We start from the raw sequence: 6,480 nt of genomic DNA, 5'->3' as shown, positions 1-6,480 counted from the left end.
GAGTGATGCCTAGACTTGAGAACACTTTGCATTTAAGTGAGTCTGGGGGAATCTTTTCAGCTGAGCTGCTCAGTTGTCTTAGGTTTGTTGGGGACAATTCTCTGAGGTCTTCATTTGGTAAAGTCTCCCGGGGAGAATTTAAGAACTGCTACAGACCATCTTCGTCACCCTCATTAAACCAGACGGCTGAACAAACTGTCACATTGGGAACCTGAGCTCATAAGTAAGACGACCAGCTGTATATTCAGGCCACGACTTCATCAAGGCACATGGAGTTGGTAAGTCATTTCTCCCCATGGCCTTCCAGTAGCTCTCACAGTGCTCTTAGAAATGTACCAAGTGTCCCTGGTGAGTTTACCTGCTTCACTGTCATCCCCCACGTGAGGTGTGAAAATGCATATTATCAGAAGGACCCAGAGAGAGCAGGAGTCCCTCTGTGATCCGTGTTGGCCTAAGGAAGCATGCGTTTACTTTGTTTGAGCATTGCTGAGGACCAAGGGTTGAATTGACAGTTGAGTGGCCTGATTTGTCACAGGAAGAGCTGATTTCTGAAGTCTCTCTCTTTTTTTTAAAGATTTTATTTATTTGAGAGAGAGAGAGAGTGGGGGGGGAGGAGGAGCAGAGGGAGAGGGAGAGGGACAAGCAGACGCCCTGCTGAGCACAGAGCCCAACGACAATGTGAGGCTCGGTCCCAGGACCCTGAGATCATGATCTGAGCTGAAACCAAGAGTCCAACGCTCAACCAAGTGCGTCACCCAGGTGCCCCTGAGGCCTTTCTTATAACACCTAAACAACAATGCAGAAATGTAGGGCGCCTGGGTGGCTCAGTTGGTTAAGTGACTGCCTTTGGCTCAGGTCATGATCCTGGAGTCCCTGGATCGAGTCCCACATCGGGCTCCCTGCTCAGCGGGGAGTCTGCTTCTCCCTCTGACCCTCCCCCCTCTCATGCTCTCTATCTCATTCTCTCTCTCAAATAAATAAATGAAATCTTTGGGGGAAAAAAAGGAAAAAAACAACGCCGAAATGCCAATTAGCGTCTCTCTAAATATATTTTGGAAAAAAAATAATGCTTGGGACTTGAATGCCCCATCACAGATTTCTTCTCATCAAGAAACCCTAGGCTTTCCCACTTTAAAACTCCGTGTTTCCCATAGCAGGACGACCAGTCTTCATCGGTCTCAAAGGCTAGCAGAGCTTTTCCTCGCAGAGAGTTATGGCTTCGAAAGCCTTCTAAAGCAATGACATATTCAGAACTCTTGCTTATGGCTCGAAGGTTCCAGCAAATCTCTCTGCCATCTGCCTGCCTGCTTTTTCTGTCCCTCCCGAAATTCCGACCTCATGCCCATGGTCAAAGCCATTCCTATGGCTATTTAAATTTGTTTCCTACTTTTCTATCCTTTTTCTGGTTTTCATGCTGCTGTCAAACTCAGTTTCTTATTCACAGAAGTTCTCTCTCTCTCTTTTTTAAGATTTTATTTATTTGACAGAGAGAGACACAGCGAGAGAGGGAACACAGGCAGGGGGAGTGGGAGAGGGAGAAGCAGACTCCACCCTGAGCAGGGAGCCCGATGTGGGGCTCGATCCCAGGACCCTGGGACCATGACCTGAGCCGAAGGCAGCCGCTTAACTGACTGAGCCACCCGGGGCCCCGAAATTCTCTCTTTTTAAAAAAAATGATTTATTTGAAGCAGGGGCAGGGAGGAACAGAGAGGGAGGGAGAGGGACATATGCATGGCTTGATCCCACGACCCTGAGATCATGACAGGAGGCCAAACCAAGAGTCTGAGGCTTAACTAACTGAACCACCCAGGGGCCCCTCACAGTAATTCTCTTAGTGAGAATCATAAGAGGTTTCGATTCTCAAGACATAGAACCCGATTTTCCTGCTTGTTCTGACATTCTTTCCTTGTCCTTGTTATTATCCTTAGACCCAGAGAAGTAACATTTTCTTCTGCATTGGTAAAAATGTCTACTTTTCCTCCCAAAGATCTTTCAGCACCGTTGGCTATTTGTACCACGCGTTTCTTTCCTTAGTCCTTGAAAATAATTTTTAGCTTTTGTTCTGCTATATTGTTATTCCCCACGACTTTTTTCTACTAGTCCAGTTGCTACTCTTATAAAGGCCACAGTGATTAAAAAGCAAACAAGCAAAGCTCTCATTTTATCACCCCCACAGTCCTAATGCGTCCAACAAAGATTGTGGAATGGCCAGGGACCTGTTTGTGCTACAGAAAGGATATCTTTGTTTCTTAGCAGAGTGGCAAAACGCAGGCACCTACAGCTCAACAGGACCGTGACCCACTTTCTCCCTTGTGAAATGAAGTTGAAACGATCTTCATCAGATTCAGCGGCAAATTTTTTGCATTCCAATTCTTGGAAAAACTAATAATCTGGGTGTGGTATGGGGGGTAGCATTTCATTAATCAGATTAGTAAGCTGCTGGATCCCAGTATTCTTTGCTTTACCAAACAGAAGAGCTTTCTGTAGAATTCTGCTAGACCCAAACAGGCTTTTCCTCTGAGTCCTAGTGATAAAGTGGTCTCACTATGTGAATCGCAGAATTCTTGTTTTCTTCCAGAAAAAAGGTGAAAGATCAGTTGGAGGATTTTTGTGAACATACTTTGTTTCTTTTTTTTTAATTTTTATTTTTTTTAAAGATTTTACTTATTTGAGAGAGAGAGAGAGCACGAGCAGGGGGAGGGGGCAGAAGGAGAGAGGGAAGTGGACTCTGAGCTGAGCAGGGAGCCCAACACCGGGCTCAATCCCAGATCCCAGGACCCTGGGATCAAGACCTGAGCCGAAGGCAGACCCTTAACGACTGAGCCACCCAGGCGCACCTTATACTTTTTTGTTCCTTAATGACTATTTTGCCTTATAGATGGACCAACTCAGCTGTCACCTGTGAGAGGTGGCCAGAGAAAGGAGGCAGGGGGTGAGTTGTTGGGGCCAGCCCTCATTTGCTAGGCTTTGAGCAAATAGTCAGTGAATATAATTTATGGAATGGGTGTTAAAGTATAGTTGCAACCTTTTTATAAATTTTAATATTGGCCCTTTGAACATTTGGATTTTAGAGAGTACATTAAAATGGTTTGCTTTGCAGGATTGACCTATTTTAAACTCTGTGGAATAAATATCCACACCCCCCCACCCAATTTTTGACACTAAAGGGCAATATTTTGAATTGAAATGTCCCATAATGCCGCCACCCCCTTTTAAAAAAGATTTACTTGCCCCGTCGCAACCATGGCTGAAGAACCTCAGGTTGAATTGTTCGTGAAGGCTGGCAGTGATGGGGCCAAGATTGGGAACTGCCCCTTCTCCCAGAGACTGTTCATGGTACTCTGGCTCAAGGGAGTCACCTTCAACGTCACCACTGTTGACACCAAGAGGCGGACTGAGACAGCGCAGAAGCTGTGCCCAGGGGGGCAGCTCCCGTTCCTGCTGTAGGGCACCGAAGTGCACACAGACACCAAAAAGATTGAGGAGTTTCTGGAGGCGGTGCTGTGCCCTCCCAGGTACCCCAAGCTGGCAGCTCTGAACCCTGAATCCAACACGGCGGGGCTGGACATATTTGCCAAATTTTCTGCTTACATCAAGAATTCAAACCTGGCACTCAATGATAATCTGGAGAAGGGGCTCCTGAAAGCCCTGAAAGTTTTAGACAATTATTTGACATCCCCCCTCCCAGAAGAAGTGGATGAGACCAGTGCTGAGGACAAGGGCATCTCTCAGAGGAAGTTTCTGGATGGCAATGAGCTCACTCTGGCTGACTGCAACCTGTTGCCAAAGCTCCACATAGTACAGGTGGTCTGTAAGAAGTACAGGGGATTCTCCATCCCCGAGGGGTTCCGCGGAGTGCATCGGTACTTGCGCAATGCCTATGCTCGGGAAGAGTTTGCCTCCACCTGTCCAGATGATGAGGAGATCGAGCTGGCTTACGAGCAAGTGGCCAAGGCCCTCAAATAAGTGCCTCCTGAGACTCCGTCTCCCCTCTCCATTTTCTCCACAAAGGCACCAACTGGTTTCCACGTGGTTATCCAAGGGACACACTCCAAAATGGCCAGTGGGCAGAGAATCCTGGAGCACTTGTGCAGGGCTGGCTTGGGGGCTGAGGGGAAAAAATGGGGAATCTAGGTAAGATTTTTATTGTGGGGTGGTGCGGGTAGGACAATGTATTTCAGTAATAAAATACAGAATAAAAAAAATAAATAAAAAAGATTTACTTATTTATTTGAGAGAGAGAGAGAGAACATGAGCTGGGAGGGTGGGGTAAGGGGAGAGAGAGAGGGGAAGCAGACTCTTTGCTAAGCGGGGAGCCCGCCCCAGGGCTCAAGATCTCATGACTCTGAGATCACTAGCTGAGCCGAAACCAAGAGTCGGATGCTTAACTGACTGAGCCAGCCAGGCACCCCTAATGCCCCTCGTTTTTAAAAAAAAAAACTCACCCATAACAGTGCATAATTATGTCCTAATGGAAATGTGTTCAACATAAATCCTTCCTTTGACACATTTATGTTGTGTGAACACTGTGGAATATATCAATTTCCGTTCCCATTACCATATGTTTTTCCTATCATTTATGGTTTTTCCAGTTACCACGCACACAGCATAGTAGAAACCACTCGAGCCCTGGACCAGTGGAGAAATGGTTTGAGTCCCGCTTACTAATCAAGTGGTGCTCGAAACACCATGGCAAAGGTCACAGAAGTCCATTCTCTGAAGTTGGTATATGATATATTAATTTATAGCCTAATTTTCCCAGTGACTGCTCCTTAATTCACTCTGCCATAAATATTTTTTGTTAAAGATTTCATTTTTTTCAAGTAATCTCTACACCCAACGTGGGGCTCGAATTTACAACCCCACGATCAAGAGTCACATGCTCTACCCACTGAGGCAGCCAGGTGCCCCTCTGTCATAAAGATTTTAGCTGTAAATGGAAGAAAAAAAGAAATCCAGAGACTCTGATATTTTCTTCATAATTTCCAGAGCTTTAAAATGTATGGTATATATAAAAACTAGATATTTGGATTTCACATTCTATGTGTTACGTATGACAGAGGTAGCATACAGCTGTGACGCATACATATAAAACACATACACATATAAGATGGTGTGCAGTGCTGATTTCAGTAATTCATGTGCGACCATCACTACTTTTGCCATATCCATATACCACATGAACATTATTTATTCCTTATGTTGCTTTAAACAGATGCACATTTTGGGGCGCCTGGGTGGCTCAGTCGTTAAGCGTCTGCCTTCAGCTCAGGTCATGATCCCAGGGTCCTGGGATCGAGCATTGCTTACAGCTCCCTTCTCTGTGGGGAGCCTGCTTCTCCCTCCCCCTCTGCCCCCCAGCTCCTGCTCTCTCTCTCAAATAAACAAAATATTTTTTAAAAACCTGATGCACATTTTTAACATACTTTATTTTTTTCTTTAAGTAAGCTCTACTCTCAATGGGGGGCCTGAACTCAACCCCCCCACCCCCCCATCAAGAGTCGCATTCATCACCGACTGAGCCGGCCAGGCATCCCTCAACTGATGCATATTTTGAAGGTTAAATAAAATGACGTTCAGTACTAAGTGCAGGCTGCTTTTATCACTGGTGGTAACTATGGACGCAGCACTAAATAACAGTGACTCACGGGTGAGAGAGATGCTGCCTTCCGTAGGCTCCTTCAGCATCTGTGGATATGGCAGGTAGAAGGTCTCGTTTTGGAAGTTGTGACAACGGAAAAACAGGCCTCGGGCCCAGAGTCTCCACCAAAAAGTAGGATTTAGCTATGATTCAGTAAGACTATTTTGTTTTCGTTGTACCGACTCCCAGTATATAAAGGGGAAAAAAAGCAATAACTTAGAAACCAAAGTTTTGTGATCACATACACATTCTCCTTCCAGATCATAGATTGTCAAACAAAGTTCATCTTATTTAGGAAGATGCCAGTGAACATGTTAGAATGGACGTGTCACTACTCTTTCATTGAATCAAAGCAATTCACAATTATTGCAGAGATTTTTCAAATAGCCACACTGAAACTCAGAAAAGAAATAGGAATGCCAGAGGAAGAAACCAGATCTTTCAAGTAGTTTGCTTCTTTCTCAAATATTTGAGACTATGTTATATAACTAACTGTGAGTTGCTATGCAGATGACCTTGAACAACAGGGGTATGAACTGTGCAGGCCCACGATATACCCGAATTTGTTTTTATAAATACGGTAGGGTGCTGAAAATGTATTTTCGCTTCCTTGTAACTATTTTTTTCTTATAAGTTTCTGAATAACCTTTTCTTTTCTCTAGCTTACTGGATCGTAAGAATGCGGCATATTGGGGTGCCTGGGTGGCTCAATCGGTTAAGCATCTGCCTTCTGCTCAGGTCAAGATCCCAGGGTCCTGGGATGGAGCCCCGCGACGGGCTCCCTGCTCAGCGGGAAGCCTGCTTCTCCCTCTCCCACTCCCCCTGCTTGTGTTCCCTCT

At 45.4% G+C, this 6,480-nt stretch overlaps 1 pseudogene; it reads left to right on the top strand.

The window, feature by feature from the left end:
• Positions 1 to 3,235: 3,235 nt before the first annotated feature.
• Positions 3,236 to 4,138, top strand: LOC114216875 (chloride intracellular channel protein 1 pseudogene; annotated as a pseudogene).
• The last annotated feature ends 2,342 nt before the right edge of the window (positions 4,139 to 6,480 follow it).

The sequence above is a fragment of the Eumetopias jubatus genome, unplaced genomic scaffold, assembly GCF_037043125.1.
Source record: "Eumetopias jubatus isolate StellerSeaLion01/CBP00866 unplaced genomic scaffold, mEumJub1_p1.0 scaffold_11, whole genome shotgun sequence".
NCBI classification, from domain to species: Eukaryota; Metazoa; Chordata; class Mammalia; order Carnivora; family Otariidae; genus Eumetopias; species Eumetopias jubatus.
This window is presented reverse-complemented; position numbering and strand designations above follow the sequence as displayed.